This window comes from Phyllostomus hastatus, unplaced genomic scaffold (genome assembly GCF_019186645.2).
Source record: "Phyllostomus hastatus isolate PE091 unplaced genomic scaffold, TTU_PhHast_1.1 phas_scaffold_21, whole genome shotgun sequence".
NCBI lineage: Eukaryota > Metazoa > Chordata > Mammalia > Chiroptera > Phyllostomidae > Phyllostomus > Phyllostomus hastatus.
The window spans coordinates 1,237,507-1,254,899 of record NW_025334017.1 but is presented as its reverse complement, the minus strand read 5'-3'; positions in this window follow the sequence as shown (position 1 = coordinate 1,254,899).

The window sequence follows — 17,393 nt, the reverse complement described above, 5'->3', positions numbered from 1 at the left end:
GGATGTGCTGTGGGGGTTCACGGCATTTATTTTATTTTTCTGCCCACTGTGGAAATTCTCCTGGCTCACCCATTGTGGCCTGTGGCATCTCTGAGTTTGGAAAAGCAATTGGAAAAGAATCAGTCAAGAAGTGGGAGAAAGCACTTCACTGATCTTGGTACTTGTCTTTGCATTGTCACATTAGGAATCTCTGGGGATAGCAGGGATTCCTAGGTCCAGTCAGATATCTGGGATGATTCTGGTTGGACTTCATTTATTCGACCATTTGTATGAAGCACGTACCACAAGTAGGCCCTAGTTGAGGCACTCAGCATAACTCAGTGAATGAAGCAGACACAATCCCAGGACCTCAGTACTACTCAATAAATCAGTCAGTCACAGTAGATATCATTCACAGGTCCTGTCCTCTATTCATTACATCAGAGACAATCAAGGTCTTCTCAACACCTGAAGGTCATGGACACTCAGCATGGATTCAAACAAAAAGGTGGGTGGTCTTTGGATCCCAAAGGAATGCATCTTGTGTCGAGGGCACACTGGATATGGGAGGGAGGGTCTGTCACCAATGAGATCTTATAGATCTGATTCCTAAAGGAGGCCTGATCTCTGGTGGCTTCTATGTCAACAGGAAAGAATAGAGAGAACTGTGTATGGGTCCCCTGGCCTCCTACAACTGGATGGGACATGGGCTGAAATTTGTGCTAGGGTCCCCAGCCCACCACAATCTACTCCCACTTAGCCTGCCTCTCTCCAGAGTCAGCTCTCCTCACCACCATCCCCAGGCTTCAAACAGGAGATGTTGTCACAGCCTGCTCACCAATCTAACTCAAAAATCAGTGTAGATGACCAGGTGTATGGACGGATGGGTAGAAAGTGTACATGAGCCTGAGAAGAAACATCATTGGAAAAAAAAAAGACTTACTGGGTCTCCATGTTAAACCTGCTGCAATGCCAGGCCTGCTACTCACAGGTCAGCCACACAGGGGTCAGGGTTGACACTGGGCATCCCCCTGGTTGTGCATGGGCATGGAAAGTGGCCCTGTCCCAAACATGGTTCTCTGGGAGGGCAAATAGAAGGAGAATTTCGGACTGTGACTCTGCTGCCCAACTGCCTCTCCCCAGGGCCATTGCTTCTACATTGGGATCCTGGCCAGACCAGTTTCAGGGGTTGGGCCAGCCTCTATTTTTTCCCTTGTTCTGACTGAAGCTGGCCTTGGTGCAGGTCAACTTCCCTATCTGAGAACATCTGTGCCAGGCCGCCTTCTTTGTGTGGACCTGGCTTATCCAGAGCCCCAGAATGCAACACCAGAAGTTGAAGGAACTTCAGCCTAGGAAGATGATCTGGGAAGAGGTTGTTCATGAGCAGGACATACCTTAAAGGTACTGGCAACATTCCTGTCTCTGGAAAGGCAAGCAAAAATCAGGTATATGGTTAAATCTGTTTCTTTCTGATACTCTAGATTTACCTAGAGAGCTCAGATGCACTGAGCAATTACAGGAAGGACCTGCTCAAGGGCTAGTGCATTTTTCATCTAGAGGCCTCACCCTGTCTAGTCCTGGCATGAAGCAGTACCAGAAACCAGGATGCAGGTGTCTTGGCAAGGAGCACATCCTGAGATAGCTGTTGAATGAGTTCAATCACTCTACCTCTCTCACAAGTGGAATATGAATGAGGTCAATGACACCAGACAGTGCCATGCTGAGGTGAGAGCTAGCCCAGATGGGTCTCCACACCCATGACCATGAGTTTATCTCCAATGTCCCAGAATAGATTCAGTCTGGGGGATCCCAGAGGGACCTACAATTCTTTTCCTTATAGTTTCTTACAGGCCCAAGTAAAAAGGTCACTGGACCTCCACTTCTTCCTACCATTTCAAATGTTGTAGAAAGAAATAATGTATTAATAACAATATTAGGAAACCTATGTTGTTTTATTTCAAAGTAGACAATGAGCATATTTGTATTTTTCTTGACCTTTTTTGTTTGTTTTTGTTTTTTAAGCTTCCTGTCCCAGATATTCTTCAGAGCAGTCAGGTGGACTGTTGTTGTAGACTTTCTCCAACAATGGAGGTTGTTCACCAGAGTGATGTAGGCTCTCACTGAGGTGGATATGGTGTCATTCACATCATCTGCTATGTCAGCAGTGCTGCCAGGATCACATAAGAGTGTCTGAGTGATGTAAAAGTTTGCTGGGACTACCATAACATAGGACACCACTGGGTGGTGTATAGAACAGACACTTAATTTTTGACAATTTCAGAAACTTGTAGTTAGAAGTGAGGATGTCAGCAGGGCTGGTTCCTTTTGAGGGGTTTCTTCCTCACTCGTGGCCATCTTCTCAATGTATAACACTAAATCCCTTTGAGAGAGCTTTGCCTGCAGAACCTCAGACCGCCACGTATGAAAATAAGTCTACCAAGACATGATCTGCTTGGGAAGGACAGGTGGCCGATCTCTCAGAAGAGAAGGGCCAGCAGCCTATTCCTCAATGGGTTTTTACTGGGTTTATTTGCATAGAGGAATACAGGGCATATATGGACAGCTCATCAATCATTGTCAGGCAGTAATAATCAAATAACAGGTAACATTCAAAGAACTATGAGGGCCTATTTTGAGTCACGGTCAGATAGTTAAAGGGCCATAAAACTTTGGGGAAACAAACTCATTTCAGGCTTGGACCCTTATCATTTAAATTGAGGGTATTAGCTAAGCAGATTTCACAGGATTTTATACATTCTTTCCTCAGCCTGATCACCCAGGGGATCTCATCCTTTCCTGCACAGGGTCACACCCACCTCCAGCCTTGTTTCAGGCTTAAGTTGGGTGTGGGAAGGAAGGCAGCCAAGAGACTAGGAGATTTTTTGCAAACAGAATGAACTCCGGCTTTGTCAAAGCCAAGTGTCCAAGGTCCATCACCTCCTTTTTCTATAGCCCCCCAAGTCCTTCCCTGAGGGCCCCTCGAGACTGTGCCTGTGTTAAGTTGCCCCCCCACCCCACCCCCTTGAGGAATCTTACCTATCATTGGCTAACCTGTCATGCACTGGGGCCAGGCAGGTTGAAGTAAAGGGGGCAGAAGTGGTGCCCCTGTCAGAGAGATAAGCTTTGTCTCCTTAGTGTCTTAGGGTCCTAAGGTTTCTCATTCAGCCTTAGCCATGGGAGGTTACAGCTTCTGAATCCAGGCAGAGCGGTTCCCAACAAATCCCTTCTGTGATTCCATGTGTCGCCCCCACCCCTTCTAAGGACACTGTTCATATGGGTGTAAGACCCACATCACTGAATTCACGTAACCGTAATTAGTTACTTAAGAACAGCCTGATGTGGGGAGCAGAATTTGTGGTAGAAATCAACCCCAATGGCAATGCCCAGACAGCCCACCAATGACACCTAGCATGGTATTTGGCCCAGTCTTTGCAGAAGTCCAAGGAGAACTTCATACTGCAGCTGGGTTATGGGTTCACTTATGCCATCAGCCACTACAAGGGACAAGTGTACCAGGCCAGGGGCACTATCCAGTATCGGCCTGAGCTGAGGAACAGACACACCCAGAGCCCTGAGATGACTAAGGTGGAATCATAACCCAGATTCAAATCTGGGTCCTCGAGGTTTTCACATGCCTGCTCCCAAATTGATCTGCACTTCTAATCCTACTAACTAGGTTTCTGATACTGTAGAAATCCAAGCCTCACATATGTTAGAAGGGTAAGGAAAATAATTCTTCCTTTTTCCATTTTGCTCGTTTCCATTGTTTAACTACCTGTAACATGTATCCTGCTGAGTAAACAGCTCTACTGGCCTTGAACCACTTCAACTCACATCACGCATAGAGGGTTCTTTTTCTAACAAATAAACAAACATGGACTAGAGTAACATACTTGACATATTTGTGTGTATCTTGGCATCTCACACGGCATACAAATCATTTTAAGCCAGCAGGTCAGCAGCTGTGGCCTTATTCATCTCCACATTCTCCTATAATATGGTAAATACCCTGAGTGATTGAGCCTTTTAATATTGTTAGACATTGACATAATGCTATTCTGCTGCATTTTAGCAGGGTGACTGGATGCTTCCTCACTGTGTCCTAATAGACTGTGTAAAAGCTTCCTACATCTCCCATGATATGGGACAACAGAATGGGTGGAAAGTTCCTCATGCCCTCTGTCTCAGTACCCAGCTGTAGTTTTGCAGACTCCCAATGGTGACATCAACCACCAGCTGGTCAAGGAGTCCCACTCCTGCCTCGGCCCACGAGGCAGTCTACGGGGTCCGCCGATATACCTGCAACGGATGAAAAGGGATGGGACAGGAGGTGCAAAAGAACGACAGCAAGTCAAAGGATTCTGATCAAGCTGCAAGTTTTATTTTAAAATGGAGGGAGTTATATAGAGGAGGGTAGAGGAAGGCAGATAGGGGAAGTAGCTCTGGTTGGTAGCTTTGGGGCGTGCTCTTAACTGGGATAGGCTAGGGGGCACATGATAGGCGCGTGATCAAGGCACTGATTGGTGTGCCGCCCCATGTGCTCAGGCTAGGCACCTACAATGTTTCTAATCGCAGATATCCTGTTGTGCAGGAAACTTCTGACCACAGATGTCCTGTAATGTACGCGCAATTTCCATCTCTGGCTGCATCAGCCTGCTTTAGGCTTATCCCTGCCCCCAACACACTCCAACATTCACAGGGACAGAGTACAGGTGCACAAGACCTGCACAATAGTCCAGTGCTGGTCTAAGGTGAGAGCTGGGCTGGGGCATGCTCCACACTCAGGAACACAAGATGACCAGAAAGGCCAAGCGTCCAGCCTCAAATATGGGGATGGGTACTTCAGTGCCCTCCTACGGATTGTTATAAAGTGTCCCACAACCCCATACTCATAGGAATCTGGACCTCCACTTCTACCACCTACATTGGATAGGAAAAAGACACTCTTAACATATTTGAAAGAATACTAGTGAAAAAAATGTTATACTTCACAGTAGAACTCATGAACATTTATATTTTACTTTTTTGTTGTTTTTCTACCACCCCAAGTTTCTGGTGGATTAGTCAGCTCCAATTTCCTTGCAGACCTCTGAGTCTTGCACGTTACCACAATGGAATGGGGAGGAGAACATTATACACAGAAATGAAGAGAACCTAAAATGTTGGATTATTTCTGTGCAAGTTTTCAATTCACAGACCAGGGAAAACCATTGTAACATAGCCAGGTAGGAGATGTCAACTTATTCATCTCTATATTATCTCTTAAAAGATGTAGTTTCCACAGTGTTCAACCATTCATTGAGGTTAGACTTTGAGGTTATTCAGTTCTGCTTCTACTTCACCATGGCTGCCAAGAACATCCTCATTGTGTCCCATTAGTGTATCAGTTTGCCAAGGATGCCATAAGGATGAAAAGGAGATCATTTTGAGCATTTCTGATGCCCACTGGCCTGGTACAGGGTTTGTCTCTGTACAGTTTCAAAGAAGACATCTTGGAGGAGCTTGTCAATGGGTTGAAGTACTTACTCTACCTGACTAGTCAAGGGTTAGGTGCATCAGGCCACTGACACCAGCACATGTTACACTGAGGTGAGAGATGTCTCCAAAGGGTCTCCACACCTGTGACCCAGAGTTACATTCTAGTGACCATAACCACACTCAATCTATCATCTCCCCCAGGAACCTCCAATGGCTTTCCCTACCCTGTCCCACAGTGCCATGTACAGGGGAATCTGGACCTCAAATTCTCCCTCCAGCTACAGGTGAGGATCAATGGAAAATACTTTTTCTAATAGTAATATTAGGAAACTTGGTTTTTGGTCATAGTACATACAAGCATTTTTGTATTTTTCTTGGTCTCTTTTGATAGTTTTTGATCTTTTTATTTTTTATTAATTTCATTTTGATGTTCAAATACAGTTTTCTACATTTCCCAACCACCACTTTCCCTCACCCCACCCTCCCTGACTACCTACCCTCAATCCCTTCCCCCTTTCACTTTGTCCATATGTCCTTTATACATGCTCATTTATGACCCTTTCCCTTCTTTCCCATGTAATTTCCCTCTCCTCTCCCCTCTGGTTACTGTCAGTTGTTTTTAATATTGGTGCCTCTGGTTATATTTTGCTCGCGTGTTGTTTTGTTAGTTAGATTCCATTTATAGGAGAGATTACATGGTATTAGTCTTTCACCACCTCACTTCCTTCACTGAGCAAAATGCCCTCTAGTTTCATCCATATTGTTGCCAAGGGTAGGAGGTACTTCGGTTTTTTTCTGCTGCATAGTACTCCATTGTGTAAATGTACCAAAATTATTGATCTACTCATTTACTGATGGGCACCTAGGCTACTTCCAGTACTTGGCTATTGTGAAGTGTGCTGCTGTGAACATTGGGATGCATAGGTTCTTCTGATTTAGTGTTTCAGGATTCTTATGGTATAATCCCAGAAGTGCAATTGCTGCGTTAAAAGGCAATCTCATTTTCAGATTCTTGAGGAAATTCCATACTGGTTTCCACAGAGGTTTCACCAGTTTTCATTCCCACCAACAGTGCACTAGGGTTCCTTTTCCACACAAGCCTGCCAGCACTTGTTGTTTGTTGATTTGTTTATGATGGCCATTCTGATGGGTGTGAAGTGGTGTCTCATTGTGCTTTTGATTAGCATTTCTCTGAGGGCTAGTGATGTTGAGCATCCTTTCATATGTCTTTGGGTCCTCATTATGTCCTCCTTGTGGAACTGTCTGTTCAGGTCCTTTGCCCATCTTTTAATTGGATTGTTGGTCTTTCTGGTGTGGAGTCATTTGAGTTGTTTATATATTTTGGAGATCAAACCTTTGTCTGATATGTCATTTGCAAATAAATTTCCTATATTTTACCATACAATTGGTTCCCTTTTCATTTTCCTAATGTTTTCCTTAGCCATGAAGAAGCTTTTTATTTTGATGATATCTCATTTGTTTATTCTTTCCTTTATGCCCCTTGCTTTAGGGGACATAACAGTGACAAAATTGCTCCATAGACTATCTGAGATTTCCTTCCCTATTTATCCTCTAGGACTTTTGTGGTATCATGACTAATATGTAAGTTTTTTATCCATCTTCAGTTTATTTTTGTGTATGGTGTATGGTGGTGGTTGAGTTACGTTTTTTGAATGGAGCTTTCCAGGCCTCCCAACACCATTTGTTGATAGGGCTATTTTTATTCCATTTATGCTTCTGCCCACTTTGTCAAATATTACTGGACCATAGAGATATGGGTTTATTTCTGAGCTATCTATTCTTCTCCATTGATCTATGTGTCTGTTCTTAGATCAGGCCCAGAATCTATTCATTACTGTGGAGTTGTAATGTAGTCTGATGTCAGGTATGGTGATCCCATCTACTTTTTCTTCTTTCTCAAAATTTCTGCAACTCTCCTGTGTCATGTATGGTTCCATATAAATTTTGAAATGTTTGTTCTATAACTGTGAAATAAGTCATTGGTAATTACATATGGATTGCATCGACTCTATAAATTGTTTTGGGTAATACGGACATTTCAATGCTGTAAATTCTTCCAATCCACGAACATTGTTTATGCTTCCATTTATTTGTGTCTTCCTTAATTTCTTTCTTCAGTGTTGTGTAGTTTTCTGAGTCCAGGTTATTTACCTCCTTGGATAGGTTTATTCCTAGGTACTTTATTTTTCTTGTTGCCATACCAAATGTGATTTTTTTCCCCTGATTTCTGTCTGATATTTCGTTGTTGGTGTGTACAAAAGTGCTTTTGAATTCTGAATATTGACTATCCCATCTTTTCTCCAAATTGACATATTAGGTCAAACAGTTTTTCAGTGGAATCTGTAGGGTTTTCCATTTACACTATCACATCATCTACAAACAATGACAGTTATACTCCCTCTTTTCTGATCTGTATGCCTTTTATTTCTTCTTCTTGTCTGACTGCTGTGCCTAGGACTTCCAATACTATGTTGAATAGGAGTGGTGAAAGCAGACATACTTGTATTGTTGCTGATCTTAGGGGGAAAGCTTTTAGTTTTCTCCCATTGAGTATGATGTTAGGTGTAGGTCTCTCATATATGGTCTTTATTATGTTCAGGAATGCTCCCTCTATTCCCACTTCCCTGACTGTTTTTTGCATAAATGGGAGCTTCAACTTATCAAATGCTTTTCCACATCCACTGGTATGATCATGTGATTTTTGCCTTTCCTTTTGTCCATGTGATGTGACCTTTATTGACCTGTGAATATTGTACCATCTTTGCATCTCTGGGATGAATCCCACTTCATCATGCTGTATGGCTTTTTAAGGTATTACTGGATGCGGTTTGCCAATATTGTGTTGTGGATTTTAGCATCTATGTTCATCAGCCATATTAGCCTGTAGTTTTCTTTCTTTGTTGTGTCATTATCTGGTTTGGGGATTAGGAGGAGGATGATTTCATAAAACAGTTTAGGAGTTTTCTAACTTCTTGGATATTTTTCAATAATCTGTGAAGGATGGAGGTTAGCTCTTCCTTAAATATTTTGGAAGATTCTCCTGTGAAACCAACTGGTCTAGGGCTTTTGTGTGCTGGGGGTTTGTTGATTACTGTTCTGATTTGATCACCTGCTATTGGTCTTTTCAGTTGTCCTGCTTCTTCTTCATTCAGTTTTGGAAGATTATGTTTTTATAGAAATTTGTCCATTTCACCTAGGTTTTCAAATTTCTTTGCAGATACTTCTTCGTAGTAATTTCTTATAATCCTTTGTATTTCTGTGGTATGAGTTGTAATCTCTCTTCTTTCTTTTTTTATTGTGTTTCTTTGGGTCCTTTCTCTTTTTTCTTGATGAGTCTGCTGAAAGGCTTGTTGATTTTCTTTATTTTTTCAAACAATCAGCTCCTAAATTTATTGATACTTATAATTTTTCCTTTAGTCTGTATGTTGTTTAATTTTCCTCTAATCTTCTTTATTCCCTTCCTTCTACTTACTCTGGGCTGTCTTTGTTATTGTTCCTCCTGTTCTGGTACATGTAGGATTAGGTTGTTTATTTTAAATATTTCTATCTTTTATACATAGGCCTGTATTGCTATGAACTTCTCTCTGAGGACTGCCTTCTCTGTGTCCCTTGAATTTTGAACCATTTTGAGTCCATATTTATTTGTTTCCAGAAATTTTTTTATTTTTTTTATCTCATTCTTAACCCATTCACTGTTTAATAGCATACTCTTCAATCTTCATGAGTTTGAGTGTTTTTAGTTTTTTCCTTAGGGTTAGTTTCTACTTTCAGTCCCTTGTGGTCTGAGATGATGCTTAATATGATTTCAATTTTCTTGAATTTGTTGAGGCTTGTTTTGTGTCCTTTCTCAAAGTCTATCTTTGAAAATGACCCATGTACATTTGAAAAGAATGTGCCTTTTGCTCCTTTAGGTTGAAAGATTTACTCTTTATATATATCAGTGAAGTCCATTTGATCTAGGGCATTGTTCAAAGCCTCAGTGTCCTTGTTGATATTTCATTTGGAAGATCTATCTATTTTTGACAGTGGGGTGCTAAAATCCCATAGTAGAACCATACTGCTGTCTATATCTCTCTTGAAATACTCCAAAATTTTCCTTATGTGTTTCAGTGCTCCCATGTTGGATGCATATATGTTTATGATGTTTATGCCTTCTTGATAGATTCTTCCCTTGAGTATGATGAAGCATACTTCTGGGTCTCTTTTTATGGTCTTTGTTTCAAAGTTTATTTTGTCACATATAAGTATTGCTACACTGGCTTTTTTTCCCCCTATCCATTTGCACAAAATATTTTTTCCAGCCCTTCACTTTCAGACTCTGTAGGTATTTTGTTCTGAGGTTGGTCTCTTGTAAGCAGCATATGTGTGGGTCATGATTTCTTATCCATTCAGCTATCCTATGTGTTTTGATTGGAGCATTTGATCCATTTATATTTAAGGTTATTATTGATAGGTTATTATTCATTGCCATTTTACTCCCTGTGTACCTTTGTTCCTTTGTTCCTTTCCCTTTCACTGGTTTTCTTTCTCTTCTTAAAGCAGACCCTTTGGTGTATCTTGCAATGCTGGTTTGGTGGAGGTATTCTTTTATCCTTCTTTTGTCTGAGAAGCTCCTTGTTCAGCCTCACATTTTAATTGAAAGCCTTACTAGGTAAAGTAGTCTCAGTTACAGGCCTTTGTTTTTCATCACTCAGGATATTTCTTGTCATTCCCTTCTGGCCTGTAATGTTTCTGTTGAGAAGTCAGCTGCTGGCCTTATCAGGGCTCCCTTGTAATTGACTTCCTCTTTTTCCCTTGCTACCTTTAAGATCCTCCCTTGTCTTTAAATTTTGCCATTTTAACTATGATATGTCTTGAAGTGGTCCTTTTTGCATTCCTTTTGATTGGGACCCCCTCTGCTTCCTGGATTTTGTGGCTTTTCCCTCATTAAATTAGGGAACTTTTCCTTCATTACTTTTTCAAACAGGTTTTCTATCCTTAGCTCTTCTTCTTTTCCTTATGGTAACCCAATTATATGGATATTGTTTCATTTCATGTTGTCCTGCATTTCCATTAACCCCTCCGCATTCACATTATTTTTTTTTCCTCTTTTTGCTCTTTTGAAGAGTGTTTTTCTACTTTGTATTCCAGCTCACTGACTAGATCCTCTGCTTCATCAAGTCTACTTTTGAATCCTTCTACTGTGTTCTTTAATTCAGAAATTGTATCTTTCATTTTTTCTTCTCCGTTGGTGATTGTTTCTATGTCCTTTTTTATGATGATTTGCTTTGAAGTAAGTTCCTCATAATTTCCCTGTAGTTTTGGTAATTTGCTCTGAGTTCATTGATCTTCCTTGTAACCATTGTTCTGAACTCAGTATCTGATTTTTGACTTGCCTCTATTTCATTTAGCATTCTTCTGAGGACTCCTACTTTCCTTTAGATTGGGGGTTGTTTCTTTGTCTTCCCATTATTAGTGGGACTCTACTTTTTTGCTTCTGTTACATAAATTGATCTGTTTTGTCTTTCTGACTTTCAAATATAAACTTCTATGGTGGGAGGCCTGTGAGATTCAGTGGTGCAGTCACCTTGATCAGCAGAGCTTAATGTTCTTGTGATACACTTTATGCCTTTCATGCTGGTTTGCTGGATGTAATTAGGTATTGATTGTCATTGGTTCATTCTTTCATGGATTGTTCCCTGCTGCTGGTTGACTGAGGGTCACTCTGTTTACCTTGTGTGCTGTTGTGCAGGTACTGCTTAGACAAAACCACAAACCCCAAGAAACAAACCTACACCTACAAATACAGATCCTCCCAACAATCCCACTATAAATAGCAAATGAACCAGTATAAATAGGGGCATAGCAAGATTAAGACTCTTATATGAAAGGATAGTGGCTATAAGATGACCTACTAAAAAAGAAATCTGTTTGAGAGGGTAGAGGGAGAAGCCCTAATAAGAGTTGGGAGTTGGAGCAATGGAAGGAGACAAGGTAAAGTTTACCTCATGAATAAAGAATGGGACTAAGGAGAGTGGAATGGAGTATGAGAAGGGAAGCATATAATATCAGGTTTAAACAGATGTTAGTACAAAATAAAATAATTGAGGCAAAGAAAAAAGAAGGAAAAATATTAAATAATTAATTAAAATATAAGAGTCAAATTGGAAAGAAAGACCACTGGAGTACTATCAATAACATACAAGCTAAAATTAATATAGGTGGTATGAGAATAAGAGGGAATAAAGAAACAAAGAAAAGTCTAAGAGATATTTAAGAATATGGTAAGTGATTTTGTAATGATAGAGGGGGAGGGAATACTAAGTGTAAGGAACAAAACACAGACTAAATAAGGGAAAATTAAAACTTTGGGATGTAAAATAAAGGAAAATAAAGAAAAATAGGACAGGATGAAATAGAAAGGGAAGAAATACAAAAAGAAGAAGAAAATAAAAACTGGCTAAGATGGCAGAATTAAAATTTATATAAAAAGAGTAGAAGAGGGGTCTAGTAAAATTTGTTATTTGAAATGCAGAATTAATGAAGATGTAAAGATAACCTGGAAAAAACAGTTGAACAACAACTATCTTACCCAACTAGCAAAAATTTTTAAGAGTGTAGGGACAATGCAGGTGTTTTAAGTGCTGGGCAAAAGGATGTGAGATGACTCTTGAGAAGAGAATTCATTTTGAGTGTCTGTATGGGGAAGAAACAGTAAGAGTGTGGAATGGGAACAATTTTCAGCTAGGGAGAAAACCAAATTTGAAATGAAAATATCGCAAGGAAAGAGGAAGGTAAAATGGGGTAAGAGAAGGGAGTCACAATATATGTGAATTGAAATACACCAGAGTGTAAACAATCAAGTGGCTTTTTGTATACAAACTGGCTGGACAAGAAATAAATGTTATAAAGCTATGTAGGAAAGAAAATATTGCAAATCATGAAGAAGACCACAGTGGCTTTGTTCTCAGTAGCCTCTTGCATTTACCACTGTTTTTTCTTTATGGATCTGCCTCTGGTGATGTCAAATGTTGACCTCATGTGGCCTTAGGCAGCTTGTTCAATGCTTCCAGTGATCTGTTGCTGGCTGTCTCCTGCAATTGTTAATCTTGACACTCTGCATTCAACAGTCCTGTTTGAGCATCTTAGGGTGAAGCCAAACTGCTTTTGGAATGGCCTCTATTATTTCCCCTCAAGCTATTGTTGTTAAGTGGGGAGTGGTCTGCCTGAGCAGTATGGTTGCTATATATGAGGATTGACACAGCACTGGACCCTGGCGGCTACTTTCTCAGTTTTCTCCCCAAAGCCTCTCTCCCCAGTCTCTTCTCAAGTCTCCAGTCCAATCTGCTCCACTTTTGCCAGTGATCTACTGTCTCTGGCTATATACTTCAGTTGTTTATCTGGTCTCTAGGACTCAGTAGTCAGGCTTAAGCACCAAAGGGCCAGGGCAGAAACCCTGCTGGGGTTGTGGCTATTGTTTCCCCTCAGCCTGCTGCCACTCAGAGAGCAGTGGTCTGCCTGAGCACAAAGGCTGCTGCTTTCTACGGCATAAGTGGCAAACACAAGGCCTGAGGGCCAAATCCAGCTGTCCACTTTGTTTTATCCTGCCTGGCACCTTGATTCTATTTGGCAGCAGCACTGAGTTTCTTGCCCCTCCTTAAGGAGTGGTTACATTTATACAGTCCTAAAATTATATTCAGCCCTTTGAAGGCAACCACAAGTCTAATATAGCCTCCAATGAAAGTGAGTTTGACAACCCTGGTCTAGGGGATGACTCAGCACCGGGATCCCTAAAGCTATTCTCTCTGTTCTCTCCCCAAAACTTTAGTCTTTTGTCTCTTCTCAGGTGTTTCTAGCCCACTCTGTCTCTGCCTTTGCTGGAGCCCCTGGTAAATGGCTGTAAATGAAAACTTGTGTGTTGGCCCTTTAAACTGTCCTTGTGTCTCCAGCAGTCTGTCTCTGGCAGAGAGCAACCCTGCCACTTTTCATCATTGGTTGTTATCTCTGTACTTTTTGGGCTATCCTTTTCTAGGCTGGGTATCCTAGCTTAGGGTTTAGACACCAGTCTTCTGTGGGGGATCCAATAAGCTGCCTAATTATCCCACCAGCCCTGCCACATAAGGAAGCCCAGACAGCCTTCTCGAGTCTGTATCTCACTCCTTACCAAACAGATTGTGCTGAAGTTTGTTTTGTCAAAGTTATATGCTTCTCTCTGGCTATTATTGCTCAGTAATTTGTTGTGGTCGGTATTTCTAGAATTATGTTGTCACTCTGGACTTGTCCTGGGAGGTAGTCAGTGTGACTTCCATTCACTCCTCCACCATCACCCTTCTCAGTTTTTGTTCTTTTTAAACAACCTGCCCCAGATATCTGCAGAGCAGTGAGGTCACCAATCTTGTAGACCTTCTTTAATAATGGAGGTTGTTTGTCACAGTGACACAACCTCTCAGTGCTAGTAGAAATGATGCCATTCACTTCTGGTGTCATGTCAGGAGCACTGTGTGGATCACTTAAGTGTGTTCAAGAAACTGAATAAGTATGCAGGGGATACCATAACATAGGGCCCCACTGGGTGGCAGGTAGAGCAGACACTTAATTTTTCACAATTCCAGAGAAGAGGAGTAAGTAGTGAGAGTGTCAGCAGGGCTGGTTGCTTTTGATGGGGTTTCTGCTTTGCTCAGACATAGCATCTTCTCACTCTTTGTCACATGGAATCTCTTCTGTGCTTCTATGTGACCTCCTGTCCTCTTCTAAGTCACTGGTCATATTGTATTAAGGCCTATATCACTGAATTCACTTAACATTAATAACTTGCTTTAGAACATACTCATACCGGCACATTTTGAAGTTCTCAGATTACAAAATGGAATTTGGTTGACACACAAAGATGACAATGTTTACCTGCATTATCCTCAGCTTGGAGGACATGCACAGGAAAATTTTAATAGCCCTAGCCAGATTCTAAAGGGAAAAGTCTGTAGCATTGTCACAGGTGTGCACGGGTGTGCACAGGTAACCAGGTTCTTAGTGATCAAGGACAAAGAATTGAACCGAACACACAAAGTTTATAGCATAAAGAAAGAGGGGAGGTTTATTAAGTGATAGTACACGCCACAGGACACGGGAGTGAGCCAACTCTGAGCAGAGAAGGAAAAAAAGGACACGTGGGCTGGGGGAGTCTATTCTTATCGGGGCAGAAGCCCCCTTGCTAGTCTTTGGTGGGCTCTTCCTGAGCAGGTACAAGGAGTTGGATTTCAAAGCTACTGCGCATGTGTGGTTTCCCACAACTTTCTTGATTGTCTACTGGAGAAGGGAGTCCCACAATGTTATTTCATTATAATGATATTATAATGAATCAGGGGTAACGCACAGGCACATTCTATGATTCAGAGTTATCCCAGAAAACAGGAACAACCCGTCTTAGGGGGTCTTTGTCATGTATAGATGTTTTCTACCTCAGCCCTGCAGGGCCTCTGGAGCTTCCTTCCTGACTACCTCCTGCCTCAGCATGACAGTGTCAACAGAACTTTTGTAATGATGGCTGTTGCCTTGCACACAGCATGGCCAGAAGGTGTCTCGTTCGTTTATATTTAGAACAATGTGGGGAAAATAAGGACAATGCTTAATGTACAACAACATATAACAGAGAGAAAAATCAGCCAATCTGATTTCAACATGTCCAAGGCAATCCCAGTGTACCTTGATCTTCATCTCCCCCAGCATCCTTTGACTCTCCTGCCAGTTTTTTCCAATTACAGGTTTCAGGCCTTCCTGAATCATCTGCTCAGACTCCTGCCTATGGACAAGCTTTATCCAGTCAGGAATGACAAGGCATTTGCCCCTGTGCATTTTCTGCATCTCAAAATTACCTTTCATATCAAAGAAAGGGAAAGAAGTGTCGTTTTGGAAGTCACTGTTTTTCATAGGCTGTGTTTCTCCCTCTTGTACACACTTCCCAAATGGAGAGGGACAATGTTCCACAAACCATTTTTATCCATGTGAGGAATAGATAAGGCTCAGGCAGAAAAAATGCCATGCATCTCCAGCTTTGGGCTCTGTTCTAACCTGTGTGACCTTGAACAGTCATTAGACATGCCCAAACATGTGTGATTTCATCTCTATAAAGAGGGTGCTCTTTGAGGTCTTGTGGGTACTGTTGGGAACAAGGAAATTAAGAACTAAATTTTAACCTTAATAGACAAGAACCACATTGTAGCTAAAAAGAAATGATAAAAGAGACAGAGTACAGTTAAAGCAAACATCCCGTGTCTAGCAGACGCTCTCCCCTGGGTAGGCTAGATAAGCAGTGCTTTGTAGTTTTTAATGAGAAAATAGAAAACTAGCTAGCTAGAGCCAGGAGATTACTAGGTTAATGAACAAACAGCCTGCCTTCCCGCCTTATGAAAGAATGCTTGGTTTGAAATTCCCGCGTGCGGTCTTTGTAAGCGAATTACTAACTGCCCCGTCTACTTCTGTATAACGCTTGCTTACTCTCCCATATATAAGAACGTAGTTGTAAGCGCTCGGGGCGGCTCTCGTTTGCAGCTCCTTGCGGGCACTGTGTCGCTGGACACTTTGAGAGTTCGCCCCTGCACAGGTTAAACTTGGCCAATAAAGTAATATCTTTGATACTCTGAAAGTCTCCGATATTTGTCCTCACGTTTGCTGAATGCTACAGGTACAAAGCTCTTCATAGACTATTAGTAAGAAAAGTCTATTATGCCTCATCTTAAATAAAATGTCTAGAAATATGCCATGGAAGGTGTGGCGCAGTGGTTGAGTGCCAGCCTGCAAACTAAAGGGTAGCATGTTCGATTCCAAGTGTAGGGCACACCCCTGGGTTGTCTGCCAGGTCTCCAATGGGGGCACATGAGGGGCAGCCAGACATTGCTGTTTCTCTTCCTCTCTTTCCCTCTCCCTTCCAATTTCTAAAAAATAAATAAAATCTTTTTAAAAAATGCCTAGAAATTAAAAATTGTATCAAGAGCCCCATCCACCAAACTTAGATGGTACTTTTAAAATCTATTGATAAAACCCTATTCAGTGTGGTCACTCCTCACCCTTCTCTTGCACAGCTGTTTGAGGGACTAGGAGTTTTGGATAAACTCCAGATTTCAGTACGCTTGTTGATTCACAGTAATGCCACTGACAGGATATCTATACTGGTCCCACCCAAGGTGCAGCTGAGTTCATGTTTAACTTACATGAATCTTTCAAAAGGCAGGCCCTCAAAGAGGGTACACTGAAGATGTCAGATTCTGTGGCTCCAGCTTTCCTCAGTGGAAACATCTCCCACCTCACCACCTTCAGATGCTTGTAGCAGGCCTTCTTCAGAGCCCAAATGTTCTTGGACGATCTGCTTTCTCAGTGAGCATGTGTCCCCTTTTCAGCACAGCTGTGTTTCTGTCCTCTGCTAGCTGTATGTCATAAAAATGTTACCACATATCACTGAGCCTCAGTTCATTCCTTTGAAATGTGGGGTGATACAGGAAAAACCTCATCATGTTCTAGCAGGGACTACTGTGGGGACAATCCAGGCAGGTCTCAACTGGCACCTGGCTCTGCAGATAGGGATTCTGGACGTCCAGTGGCTCTCATGGCAACTATTATTATATTTCTGTTCACCATGGAAATTCACCTACCTCACCCATTGTGCCAGTGGCATTTCTGAGCTTGAAAAAGCAAGCGGAAAACAATCCCTCAAGAAGTTAGGAAAAGCACTTAGGTGATCTCTGCCCTTGCCTTCGGCATTGCCACGTTTGGATACTCTGGCGACAGTAGGGTTTCCTAATTCCACTCAGATATCGAGGATCATTCTGGTTGGACTTCATTTACTTGACAATGTGTATGAATCACCTACCACCAGTAGGCCCTACTAGAGGCTCTCAGCATAACTCAGTGAATGAAACAGACATAATTCCAGGGCCTCTTTTCTA